Source organism: Dromaius novaehollandiae, chromosome 7, assembly GCF_036370855.1.
Source record: "Dromaius novaehollandiae isolate bDroNov1 chromosome 7, bDroNov1.hap1, whole genome shotgun sequence".
NCBI classification, from domain to species: Eukaryota; Metazoa; Chordata; class Aves; order Casuariiformes; family Dromaiidae; genus Dromaius; species Dromaius novaehollandiae.
The window spans coordinates 38,309,876-38,316,645 of NC_088104.1; the positions used below are offsets into that span (position 1 = coordinate 38,309,876).

The 6,770-nt window shown below is 56.9% G+C and overlaps 1 long non-coding RNA gene across 1 annotated transcript; it reads left to right on the forward strand.

Annotated features, from left to right (window-relative positions):
- The first annotated feature begins 2,621 nt into the window (after positions 1-2,621).
- LOC135328885 (uncharacterized) lies at positions 2,622-6,770 on the forward strand. Its single transcript, XR_010390046.1, has 2 exons — positions 2,622-6,018; positions 6,178-6,770. It is a non-coding gene; the product is annotated as an uncharacterized LOC135328885 (long non-coding RNA).

Consider the following 6,770-nt stretch of genomic DNA (forward strand, 5'->3'; position numbering starts at 1 on the left):
TCCTATATTTTGTAGCTGCTTTGCTGCTGCTTTCTAAGCCAGCCCTCAGAGCTGCAGCTGTGCGCTCCTGTTGACAACTCTGTTGCCTGCAGTTAAATCCAGACACCAAATTGTGGAGAAAATTAACGACACCTGCAAATTGCGTGCGCTTAAACACCGAGCTGCTTCATTTGCAAGTACGATCAGGTATTTTGGCATCGGAGGCCCGTGTCCTCATGCGTGCGCATACCTTAAGCATGTGAACAGCTGGAATTTGCTCGGCAGAGCCGCTCGTGTTGAAAGGCAGGGAAATTGCTGTGGATTTGCACGACGAGGTTGGAAGGGCCGCTCCGCGCATCCGATGCTGCGTACGCAGTGCTGGGGGTCCCCCAGCCCGCGTGCTCCTCCGAAACGCGGGCGATGGTGGGACGCTGCCTCCGGGAGCGCGGAAAGGGGAGCGCCGAAAGGCCAAGCGGGCGAGGGACGTGCCAGCGCTGTTCGTCTCCAGCAGCTGTTTTGAGGGCGGCAGGGCCAGACGGCCATTTGCTTCCCCCACCGCCGTGCAGCCACGGCAAGGAGGACCCCGAGGAGCCCCTTGGGGCCGGGGCCGGCACGCGAGAGCCTGATCAAGCAGAGCAGAAGTACCGGCACATGCAAAAAAATCAAAGCATGTCGGGGGAAGCAGGGACGCCGGAGGGATAAAGAGCTCAGCAGTTTCCCAAGGTGGGAGCAGCTAGCCAGCACCTCCGTAACGCCCCAAGCCCGTGTGCAGACGCAGCAGCCTTGAGCCCGGCTCGTGGCTCCGCAGGCGCGACAGCAGCTCTGAGCACAGTGCCCGTGGCAGCAACGCCCCTGCGAGGCCGCCGGACAGGCTCGCTCGCTGCTGCTGTGTTTAGCTCTCTTCCACTTGTCTAACAGACAATTCCTTCCGGGCTGACTGGCTTAATCACAGCTCAACTGGAAAAGTGCCGACGACTGGAAACGCCGTCAGCTGTCTGCGGGCCAGGCTGGCCCCGAGCTGGTGGGGAGCAACGTGGAACGTGAATGCCAGCGCGGAGCTGGCGAGGCACGGAGGCTGGTGGCATCTCCTCCCCGTCTTGCGGGAAGCGGAGCTGCCGCGCTGCCCGCCCGTCCTGCCGCTGGCCTTCACATAGTCCCAGCGCATCGGATCGGGTTGCTCCTGGAGAAACGCTGCTCTCTCTTCAACAGGAAAAAAGTGGCGCGATCCCATGGCTGCGGAGAGGTGCTGAAACTCTCACCCCGCGGACTTGAACACAGAGGCTAGGCGGGCCTAACTCATTGCTTTTGCCAGCATTTTAGAGGCCTACCCTGTTATGTGCGGGGTTGGAGGCTTGTTTGCTCAAAGCGGTGGGCAGCTGATGTGGGCAAGGGGCCTGGCCCATGCCAGGTAGCGGCATGGGGCTTGCGCGGCTGGCGCCTGTCACGCCCCAAGGGAAGTGCAAAATGTGTGCTCAAGATTTGGCTCCCGTAGCAGAACCAAATATTGTGTCCCTTGGGAAGGAGCGTTGCCAGAAGTAGTTGTTTAAACATATCCTCTCTGGAGAGAAGGGCACGTTAATCCTATATGGGACTGAGCTGCAAGGTTTCAGCCTTGCAATTCCCAGAGGAGACGTGTCTGAGCACATCCCTCGGGCCTTGAATCTCCATGCTTCCCTTCTCTTAATATATAGAGCAAATTAAACCTAAAGAAGTTTAGGGAACTATACTTGCACAGCAGGTAGGTTATAAGCAACCTATAAACACATGAAAGCAACCTCTGAACATTTCCATCTGTGTTTTATTGAGAAATCTTTGAAAGAAAGGCTGGGGGAGAAGAGAGGCAAAGAGCAATATGCAAAGGCTGCAGCTGGCACCTATGCTGGACTCCTATCGCCAAAGCATCGGGGGTTAGGAAGAAGGGGAAAATCCAGGCAGTCCTCATGCCGTTGGGCTCCTTGACTGATCTCTGAGCTCGCCCACCTCGTGGGATTTACCCGCTCTGCCCAAGCTGCAGCAACCAGCCTGGGTTGATCGTGCCACCCAGGAGGCTCTCCGGGTACCTTTCCCTGCCCGCACTGGCGTCAGCGCTGCCCTCCAAGTCCTGTCGGGCGCTGCCCGAGCTTGCTGCCTGGTCTGCCCTTGTCCTCACAGGTGCTGCACAGGCTGGACTCTGGGCAGCTGAGTGGCTGCTCCTGACTTATGGTGGCGTCAGGGAGACCTGGATGAGGCCTGATGGATTCTGACAGCAGACGTGTCCTCAAGCCACCGGGGAGAGCGCTTGTCCGCTGGGACCACGGGGAGTTGTGGCTCTGACCTTTTCTCTAGCTTAAAGTGCATTTTTTAGAGGTGGCTGGCCAAGCTGTACGTCAGGCAGCATTTGTCGCAGCCGGCTCCGAGCAGCGGTGAGCAGGGCTTCCCGGGAGGGCCGGGCAGCGGCTCCCTGCTCTGCACGGCGTTGCTCCAGCTCGGGTCAGCTCGGCGGTGCGGGGCGATGTTCCGGGAAATGCTCAGCCTCCCGGCGCTGCGGGGGGATTTCACCAGGGCTCGGCTATGCACGGTGACGGCCAAAACTTCCGAGAAGGCCCCAGAAATGCCGCAGGCCTGGGCCGAGTCCCACTAGATGGAGCTCGGAGTTCACAAACCGGGAGCCGAGCTGACCCGCGCTCCCGGCCCTGCCCAGCTCCCCGCTCCAGCCGAGGAGCCAAGAGCCGCCCAGGCCGGGCTGCTGGTGGGGCCCCCGCCAAGCGTGGGGTCCCCCGGTGCGGGAGGGCTCTCCGTGCTTCGCCACGACTGCCAGCTACGCCCGGCGGCTGAGAGCAATCGGTCCCCGTGGAGCCGGGACCCAGGCGCTTCACCAGGCGTTGGCGTCGATCCCGCACGCGCCGTCGCGTCCTGGTCCCGTCCTGGTGGTCTCACTAGGTCGGGGGTGGGGTGCTGCAAAGATGACGCTTTCCTGGGAGCCGCTACTCTGCACCCAGAGCCAGCACGGCTCCTGCCCACCAGGGCCTTCCCTTCCTTTTGCTTCTCCGTGGGCTCAAAGAGCAACACTGCTTCTTGCCTGTGCTTGAAAGCAGAGTTTCTCTCCCAGCGAGACTTTAAGGAAGAGGAGTACCTGCCTTGCTGTGTTGCCTGGTTTCCGTGCTGCCCTGGTCTCGCTGGCAGCTTGTGTCCCTAACCCTGGAGCAGAGCACGCTGACAAGCACGTGCTTCGCCCGTACCGCGATCACAACGACTTGCTCTCCAAGGAGCAAGAACATCTTAAACCCTGTGAGCTTCTTGCCAGAGGGGACACCCGCGCTCATCCCGCGGAGGGGAAGAAGAGAAGACACGGGTGTTAACAGGGACGGATGGGCCGGTGCTGCCAGCCTGGCCCCGAGCTCTGCACGACCGCGGCCTGTGGTGACCGCTGGAGAGGCTTCTCGCGCCTTGCAAAGGCCTGCCGCTGGCAGCGGGGGATGAAGGATGTACAAGGCAAGGCCAGCCTCACATCTGGGTCCAGCAAGGTAAAGCCCATGAGCTGGCTCTGGGTCTACCACTGACCTGAATTCTCAGGCCAAACCCCGACAATCCCTGCTTTAGCTAAAAATGGAAGTGGTGGCTTTGGGTGGCAGCCACTAAGGAGCAGGCAGAAAATGAACGTGGGAACAGCAGAGGGAAGTGATGTGATGGTGAAGATTAGCATGAAAAATGTCACCCTCGCTGTCAGCCACTGCCAAATGTCTTCAAAGCATTGTAGCAAAGATGAGCTTTAAGGAGCGACGTGAAGGTGCGCAAAGAGGTGGCCTTGCAGGCATTGAACTCCTGATGTGCAGATGCAGGAAAGAAGAGGAAAGCTTTGCTGGAACTTTTATTTTTTTAATGGGTAATTTAATCAGTGACACTAAGCCCTCCCAATTATTTCTTGCTATGGATACTGCCTATTTATTAATTTCCTGAATATAAATCCATCAAGCTGTTGTCATGCAGCAAGGAAGCAAACAAAAGCACCCCAGAGTTTTGTTTGGACCACATAAAAGCACTCGAAGAGGTTAATTATTGCTGTTAATTATTCGCATTGCAGACTTGGTTGCACACAGCGTTGTCTGGTGTCCTGGATGCTGGGTGCAGAAGGAAAGCCAGCACAGATGATACTTCAGTAATCAAGGCAGCACAGGAAGAGGGAAGGGAAGCCCTCCCATCTTCGGGACGCTATTGGAGGCCTTGACGTTGCCCCTTCAAGAAAAATGGCCAAGTGCTAGTGTGTCCAGGCTGCGACGGCAAGATGCTTTTTCAGAAGCCTCCAAATGCAGCAGCTCAGCTAAGAACTTGTTTCGCTGCCTACCAGAGTGACTTACTTCATCAGCCTTGACTTCCTGCGTAATCGTCAGGGCTCTGCTGGCGCGGTGACCGCGGTCCGGCCTGCCCAGCCCGCGCCGGGAGCGGGAGCGGGAGCAGGAGCGGCCCCGGGTCTGCGGGAGGAAGCGGACAAAGGGGCAGAGGTCCAGCAAGAAGGAGGTTCAGAGGCCTGGAAAGCTTTTTTCCCCAAAGGAAACCGTGAAGGAAGTTAGAGCTAATTTAGCATAACAAAGGAAAGGTTAAGAGGTGATTTGATCATCATCTCTAAGTACTCACATGGGAATGAGATTTCTGGGAGTAAAGGGCTGTTTGATTTGGAGGACAAAGGCATATTAACATACTGCCCGAAAGCTGAAGATGGAAGGGAAAAAAGTGGCAACTCACTTTTTAATGCTTAAGGTTATCTGTGTATGTACTTAGGGGTGGTAGAGTCTCCATCCTCCAATATCTTTAAACCCAGACTGAAGATCTTCCTAAAAGATATGCCTAGGGTCAGACAGAAGTTATGGACTTGCAACTCGGTGGCCTGTATCTTGCAGGAGTTCATATTAAATGATTTTATTTGATCCTTTGGCCTTAAGATCTATACATCTACTTGCAATAGCTAACAGCTGCCGCAAACCTGCTAAGTCCATCTGGCAGTTTGTAGATGACCACGACGTCAGGTAGACTTTGTGTCCGCCTCACCCCAAAACGCTGTCCTGATCTGCAGCCTGGCCTGCTGTGTTGCCCTGCACCGCCGGGTGCCCTGGAGCACTGATTTCTGTGGTGCAGCGGTTTTCCCACGCCGGTTTTCTGTTGAGGGACTCATGAAGACTTGCTGCTGTACAGCTTGATTGGAGCACATTTAGGAGTCTGGGCTCTGCTGTTTGCTGAGGACTCTTACAGTATGCAGCATCATCCAAATAGGCTAAACTGCTTTGCTTGCTCTGACTTCTGGCTACTCCTAAATGCGACAGTCACTGAAATGGTAGGAGCCAATACCTACTTTTCTAGAAAATGTTACGGCTTGGGGGAGGAGTCCTCTCCTGCCTCCAGGAGATGATCAGGTCTTTGACAGTGAAACCCAAAACTGCCTGTCGTGGGCATGATCCCAAAGCTCTCTGCAGCCAATTTCTCCTGCTGGAAGCCTGTTGAATCTGTTGAATTCACTGAATCTCCTCTCCTCGGAGTCCTTGAGATGCTGAGCCGAGGGCTGTATTAACACCGGGCTCTGCATTTGATATTCCTCCCCTGAATTGCTACGCTCTGCCGCCCAACCGTGCAGTGGTTCCTCAGCTTATGTAAATGAGTTTAGCTCTATCGCCTGCACGGCTCCTTCCCGAAGCCCAGCTCGAGCTCTCGGCGCAGCGGCAGGCGCCGCAGAAACCTTGCTTGCCCCCGTGAGCCCCCGTGCAGGAGAGCGCAGCGTAGCTAGCGATGTCAGTTAAAGCCAAGTCAGCCGGGGCAGAGCCTCCGTGGGAGCAGTGCTCTCGTCGGCTGCATCCTGGGGCCAAGCCCGGTGCCTCTCCCCTGCTCTGGGAGCAGGCATGGGAAGCGTGGCTCTCCACCAGGCTCATTTCCCCCCTCCTTGCTGGTGGCGCGGAGGAGTCGGCCCCGGGTGAACGTCGCCACGGACAGTACGCAAGAAGACGGCATCCTGCAACTGGGCCTTGAGTTCAGCAGGCTTCCTCACGGATGAGGAGACTTCCAGCATGACTAAGGGTATTGCAGTGTATCCTTAAGATAACATCTCTCGCTTGCCAACACGCGGGCTGCCTGCCAACGGTGGGGGAGGAGAGCTGTTGTGAGTCTTTTGTATGTGCTCATAGTAAATAGATACATGCCAAATTGATTGCACTTGCCTTCCTATTTCTCCTCTAGGAGTAGAGCGGAGGGAAGAACGAGTCTCCCCAAGCCACCGCCCCGTGCAGCTTGGCTCGCGGGACACCCGAGGCAGCCCACCCTCGCACGTGCCCGGGGGATCGGGGCCAGGATCCAGCTTCTGCAGCGTGACCGCGATGATCTCCCTCTCCGTGCCTGACCGTGCCGCTGCGGGTGGAGGTGCCGGGGTCCCCGCTGCATGGTGAGGGGAGCCCCGCGGGGCACGGCAAGGCGACCTGACCGTGTGGGCTGGCTGCTGGTGCCGGAGCCGACGGCCGGGTGGCCCCTTGCCCGGGGCGGTCCCTTGCCCGAGCTCATCGCTGTCCTGCAGATCCAAGCAGTGCGTTGTGATGGCTCGGACCAAGCTTGTGCCCTTGGTCCTTGACTGCTTAGAAAACCTCAGGAGACCAAATGGTTTTGGTCTACTGCCTTGTTGCCAAACCATTAACTTCCCAGTTTAAACGCTTAATACAATGGCCTTATTTTTAAGACTGCCAGCTGAGCTGACTGTGCTTAGGACTGTCGTTTTCAGCTGTTCTCCAGCAAGATGCTTTCTCAAATGGTTTAAAAAAAAAATTAAAGTTGTATCCACA